The sequence below is a fragment of the Cylas formicarius genome, unplaced genomic scaffold (genome assembly GCF_029955315.1).
Source record: "Cylas formicarius isolate icCylForm1 unplaced genomic scaffold, icCylForm1.1 PGA_scaffold_1__22_contigs__length_36826433, whole genome shotgun sequence".
NCBI classification, from domain to species: Eukaryota; Metazoa; Arthropoda; class Insecta; order Coleoptera; family Brentidae; genus Cylas; species Cylas formicarius.
In genome coordinates this window covers 12662907-12669874 of record NW_026844264.1, presented here as the reverse complement: position 1 = coordinate 12669874, position 6968 = coordinate 12662907, and the positions used below count along the sequence as shown (strand labels likewise).

The following is a 6968-nucleotide window of genomic DNA, read 5'->3' as shown; positions in this document are numbered from 1 at the left end:
CTCGATCCTATCTTTTAAAGTTACAGAAAACGTAATAATGTTCCCTCAAATCCGATGTAGGTAGCTCAATATCGCCGTGTGGGAGTGTGTGCGAATATCGGCGAACTCTGGGATATAACAAGTCTTTCTATGGTAATTTACTGCACTCCGGAGAATAACATTTTTATTTGTGGAGGTGCTTCATTCGGTAAATGGCCACCATATATTCCCCATGACCGAAGCAAAATTCGCAAATGTCCGAGGAGATATCAGAATAAATTCAGAATATGATAAAGGCCCGACCTTTTCTTCAAATCGTTGCCCGATTTTTGATTAGAAAGCAATTCTAAATCTGTATTTAAATACTAATACATATGTTACGCCGGTACTAAGTTATAGTTTTAAGCAGTTAGCTCGGTCTAAACTGAAATAATAATATCGACTTTGTGAGACAAAATTTATTTAGAGAGAGATGGGTAGTAATTTGGATTCTTTTCTTTTGTCATACAGGTTAGGACTAATAGCAACTAAGTCTAATAGGGTATTGTTTCGCAGTTCTTTAACGTGTTTGGTTCTTTTCAGAGTAAAATTATTTTTCTTTTTTGAACTAAATGGTTATCTTACCGAATCAGCATGGCTTTTATGATTCTCGGTCTAGGGTTACGAACTTAGGACAGTTTACAGAATATACAACAAGAGTACTAGATAATCAAGGGCAAGTAGATGTCGTATATACCGATAGTAGATATATGTATGTTTGGGGACAATCCCACTCCTCTCCCTTTTGTGGGCGTGTCCTCCTTCCCCACGACTCTCTAGCTCCTCCCCCTTTACCCATAATCCCTTGAAACTGGCTCCCATTGGATAAGCAAGCACCAATGGGGTTTAATCAATCTCCCCACCTCTAGTTTGCGATTGCGGCGAAGCCAATCAGAGCCCAGATATTTTCCCACCCGTATGAAAAGCAATGGCGTCAATGAGACTTGATCATATTGTTCTCGTGACCATCTGCACCCTCTAGCGGTTCGAATGTAAACTAGTGTCCCCTCTTGGAATAAGATTTTCTTTAATAAGGTAACCCACCTAGTGAATATTGACCAAAACATTTATTTTAAAAACATATAATTCTGCGAATGTGTACCCTCGCGGGTACAAACTGTACTTTTATTGCGCACAAAGGACAGGGGAAATAAAGACGAAAAGTGTCGGATTTCTTTTCTCGGAACTGGAAGCTGGCAGGCACCACCAATAATATCTGCAAAACAAAAAGCTGGTTAAAATTTTCATTAATAAAGTAGGATATTAGAAACCATATACCTTTTTAATTTACTAAGCCATCTACCGTGCGTTAACTTCATACATATTTCCGCATGCTTCTGTTTTAAGGTATCGTGAAATATTTGACTATTTATCTGGGAAAAGTTCATATGTCGAAAATATTATGTGTATGTGGCCGTGGTAGGCTTTCTTTGCTATTATAATTTTATTTTTATTATCTAATATTTACAAAATTAATTTATCTACCTTATTGATGATTTTGATTTTCTTTGCTATTTTTATTATTTAATATTTTCAAAATTAATTTATCTATCTTTTTGATGATTTTAAGATATTGCAGTCAACTTTACTATTTCATCAATTTCTTTTATTTATTGCTGATCTTTGAGGATAGTGTACATACTTTTTTTTTTCGTAACTTATCTGTATCTACCCTTTAATTTCCTATCAAGCCATAAAGCAAACTCGAAAGGCATCTTAACTAAAAAGTCATATACTTTAAAGCTGCTGCGACTACTACATGAAAGTGTGTTTCTATGCAATCTCAACAATAATGAAATCTGAACGCTTATATTAAATACTGTAATACTCTTCTCCGCTAACGCTCTAGGAGACGCTATTTGAACCCTGTTCAAAGAAAAACTTCTACAGCCCAAATAACCTCTCTGAACCACACTTAAGCGCATCACTCTTTCACTGTCTTGCAGCCTTCAGATTAATATTCCGTACTAACTACGTATGCCATACACGAAACGTTCTCTTTTCTAATTTTTTTCTATGCGCTACATTAACGAACAGGATCTAAACTTTTCTGTCTGTGTATTTTGTTAGCCACCTTAAAAAAATTAAAAAAAAGGTATGCGAACCTAGAGGATATTTTCCATATTTTTCACAAATGGTGACAACAATTAATGCAAGTATTATTTTTAATAATAATCCATCTTTCGCTATGACACGAAAACATCGACTTTTTAATTCTAACTTTTCTCATAGAGCTTCCCTTTAGTCTCTATCTGTTCTTTAACTAAATCCCCACCTTTTTGAAAAACCAACCTCTAAAAATAGTTAATTTTCTCTAATTTAAATTTGTACGTTTTCCGCAATATGTGTGAATATTTTCGCTAGAGCATTTAGTTACTTAGTACATGTCCTAATCAATATTTTAAAAATATAATTCTATTGATACGTGTTTAGGATTTGAAGATAACGAAACATTCCCCAGTTTCATAAATGAGAGCTCACTGCCAAACTACCAAACATCACAGTACAAACTACCGTACTACGCCCCCCTGGACAAAATCAGGTCAGTCAGCGTCATTAATTCTACATGCGTTAACGAATAGCGTATTGTTAATTAAGGTTTAATACGCAGAAAATTTAAGTAACAAATAATCGCAATGAAACTCACTAACATCATAAATTATTAAAAAAAAATTAGAACGGTTGGAATTTACTGGAGTAACCAATTTGGCACTAAAAATGGAAATTTTCGATACTCTACTAGGTGCCTACAATAAATTTTACTATTATTTTTAATGCAGAGACACAACGATTTTGTAGTTTTGAATTTGATCAGGGGTATATGACCATAGTTTACGCCGACTCTAAAAGGCATGCAGTCTATTGTTTTTGAACGCCCCATTTTGTGTATTATGTTCAAAACAGAGACTCTCTGGGCTTACGAGTACAGCTACCAGCTACTACTTTCAATAATATTAACACAAAAAAAAGTAGGTGGCATTTTTATAATACGTGCAAAGTTTATGTGAAACTGACTGGAAGACAGAGTAACGCACCAATATGTTACTAAACATATTTCGATAGAATTCCGTAAGAGCTTACCTCCAAGTTTCCTCATTTAGTCAGTCAAAGCATCAAATGGGAAATTCCAATCCAACATATGTAGTGGTGGAAATATATCAATCGCCTACGTTACCGATGGTACCCGACTGAAGCTTCTGCGTCTTCTTTACCCCACATGCCTACTTAAAAAGATACTGGTCTAAGTCTCAATATTCCTGTTAAAAAAAAGAGAGGTTCTATATTGCCATAAATATGTGTTTTCAAAATTTTACCTGAATGGTTCGTGATTCCTTATATATGCAGTGTTGGCAGCAATGTGGCGACGACTACGCTGAAACTTTCCATATCTCGTGTCCCCATGACTGGTCTGTTTCATATATCAAACCCCACCTCGCACGGGTTTGAACCTCCTTTAAAAAAAAAACAGGCAAGACTTATACTTATATCAAAGTAATACGAGGAACTTATATTTTATGCCAAAACTTATTTCATCACCTCCAAAGGGGAGTAGGGGTTTCTAAAGTATGGTAGGTACATCTCTTTCATTTTTTTAATTAAAAAAGTGACACAATTACGCGACGTAACTCGACCCGGATCGTTAACGCGTCTCAAGATGCGGGTTTAGAGATGCTGAGGTCTTTAAATTGATTCACTAATACCAGTACACACTGAAACCCCTTATTTCCAAAATAAAAAAATTGTTATCTGTTAACACAACAAAAAAAAACTATTTTCTCACCAATTATATTTCTGGGTCGTTTTCAGAATTTGTCCAACGTAGAATCCCAAGAGGATAGGGCCGTAATTTCGAAAAATGTTCATGTCTCCCCACTATGCATTTGTACAAGAAGCAGGGCCGGATTAACAGCAATTATATTCTTGTCAGTCAACATACAGCCGCCGATTGAATTCTCGGATTCTGCTTTACTAGTTGCCATGGTCTGTCAAATATGTTACTTAAAAATTGTATATTTTTTTTTTTACAAATAATATACCTTCCCTAAAATAATTCCGCCTTTGTCAAGTTGGACACGGGCACGTCTGTCCGCTTTGAAAAGCGCAGGCGTATGTATCTTCCAAAATGATCCAAGCAGGCTCGGATTGCCAGCAAATACACAACTCGCCGATTCAATTCTGAGATGTTGCTTCACGAGTTACCATGATCTGTCAAATATTTTAATTAAAAAAAAATCTATTATTTAGCAACAATATACCTTTTTAAAAATAATTTCGTCTTTTTTCAAGTTTAACAGGACACGTGTGTTCGTTTCAGTTGGACAAGGGCACGTCTGTCCGCTTTGAAAAGCGCGGCGTATGTATCTTCCAAAATGATCCAAATTGTTAATCTTTTTTTGATTCCTCGTTCCCCGATTCAATTCTGAGATGTTGCTTCACGAGTTACCATGATCTGTCAAATATTTTAATTAAAAAAAAATCTATTATTTAGCAACAATATACCTTTTTAAAAATAATTTCGTCTTTTTCAAGTTCAACAGGACACGTGTGTTCGTTTCGAAAGGTTTCGTAGTCTGTAGCTCTGTCGAATTCTCCAAAATTCGTTAAACCTTCAGATATTTTCAAAATTCGTCCAACGCAGACTTCCACTCACGCATTTTCGAAAACTTTCTGGTCTCCCCGCCATGCATTTGTACACGAAGCCGTTCTGGACTATCAGCAAACAGCACATCCGTCATTTTTCTTCTCGGATTCCGCTTGACGAGTTACCATGATCTGTCAAATATTTTAATTAAAAAAAAATCTTATCTATTACTTTTACCCAATATTAAGTACCTATTCAAAATTAGTAGCGCCTTTTCGAGTTCGAAAGGTTTCGTAGCCTATATCCCTGCCGAAATGGCATTGCATTTGTACACGAAGCAGGGTCGGATTGTAAGCAAACAGCACCCCCGGTCACTTTTCTTCTCGGATTCTGCTTGACGAGTTACATCGATCTGTGGAATATTTAGCGAAAAAAAAAATTATCTATTACTTTTACCAAAAATGAAGTACCTTTTTTCTTTAAAACAGTTCGTCCTTTTCGAGTTTGAAAGGTTTCGTAGCCTATAGCCCTGCCGAAATGTCATTGCATTTGTACACGAAGCAGGGTCGGATTGTCAGCAAACACCACAAGCGTCACTTTTCTTTTAGGTTTCTGCTTGACGAATTACATCGATCGGTCAAATATTTAATATAAAAAATATCTATTTTACCAAAAATACGTACTCTTCTAAGATAAATTAGCTCTTTTCGAGTTTAAGAGGACACGTATGTCAACTGTAGGATGTTTTATTATTATATTTTCCAGTGTCTATAAATTAATAAACAACAGAAGCTTCCGAATACAAAAATTTCAACATGAGTTTTTTTTTCTTGAAACTTAAAAGTTCTAACCCCTAAAACCATATTTTTAATACGCTGGCGGACGTATAACAATCCCCAAAAATTACCATATTTAAATTGTTACTATTGATATATTTCTATACCGAACTTAACTCAATACATGCAAAAAAAAAACTAGCGAATGTTATTTATTATCTCCGATGGGTGGATGATTGAGAAACGTTTAAATAAATCTACCTTTCTGTCTCTCTTTTTCTATATAGGTCACTCATTCTCTCTATCTGTTACTTTCCACAATCCGAATTTACACTTGGCCCCCCAAAAATCTTGTAAAATTTTATCTGCTTAACTTCTTCGCCTTGTTCATATGGCTGAATTTTTTGGGAGATATATGGTGCGTTATTTCTATTAAAATTCTGTTTCCTTTTTACCTACTTCAAAAACGTAAGCGAGCATTTTTGGTTGTTTTATTAAACAAAAATTGATACTAACCAAGATCCGTATCTCCGACCTCAGCCTCCTTTGATCACTCCCCAATTTTTTTTTAATTAAGTATAGAAACCTCGTCGAACATATACATAATACTAGGTCAAAATGTTACGCGGTTACTCATTAAAGTCGCAATTCCGAAAGCTTCTTACCTATCTTTTTCCAGTCTTTTTTGTTTTATTTATCCGTATATGAAACACACATTGAACACAAAACTTAAACTCGTTGGCGATATTGCATTAAGCAACAAACGCGTATAACAGAAACGAACCCTTAACACCAACACTTCTTTAAACTTCGACTGACACGTGAAACAACCCGCATTCCTACGAAAGGCAGGTAAACCAAGCAGGTCAAATTTTAAGCTACCCTCCAGTGTCGTCGTAGGTTGGGGCATAGTAAATAGCGAATACAACAAAGCGGTAATTTATAATAATTTAATTTGCATTTTATTTAACTTAAGTTGTTTTGTAGAAAATGAGACATTTCTACAATTAATCAATATACTACGAGTACTTTTCCGCTTAATTACTATTTTTGAGAAACAAAAGGAAACGTTAGATTCCATTCAAACTTTTTCGGTTTTCATGATATCTCGCGTTTATTTAGAAGCTAATGGCCTGTGGCCTTAACCAGACGTTTCCAAAGCCTGGTTTGATATTATGTATATAAATCTTAACAAACACGAAAAATAGAGTTATATTGCCACCGAAAATCTGAATTTATGTTTAAAAATGTAACTTCCCGTATTTAAACTATTGCCTGCATTGGCGCCTATATTTTATAGTTTTTTTTTTGTATCCTATTTTTTTTGTTTTGCTTGCAAATGTGTGTCCATTTTTCGGGTACTGAATTTTTTTTTCTCAAATTATTACAAATTACTCAAAACGGAGTTAAAAAGAGACGAGGAGAAAAGGGTAGAACCCTTATTTCTCCGACACTGACCTCCGATGTTTATAAAAATTGACGCCTTGACACCCTCCCCGTGAATATTTTACAAAGGATTTTTAAAATTTAACTTCCAAATAACGCATATTCTCGCCTAGTGTCACAGTTTTGGGCCCCATTTTGCTATGGTT

The 6968-nt window shown here is 35.1% G+C and overlaps 1 long non-coding RNA gene across 1 annotated transcript; it reads right to left on the bottom strand.

Annotated features, from left to right (window-relative positions):
• Nucleotides 1–824: 824 nt before the first annotated feature.
• Nucleotides 825–3426, bottom strand: LOC132696987 (uncharacterized). Its single transcript, XR_009618101.1, has 3 exons — nt 3333–3426; nt 3100–3275; nt 825–1234 (listed from the first exon to the last, which is right to left on the bottom strand). It is a non-coding gene; the product is annotated as an uncharacterized LOC132696987 (long non-coding RNA).
• Nucleotides 3427–6968: the final 3542 nt, after the last annotated feature.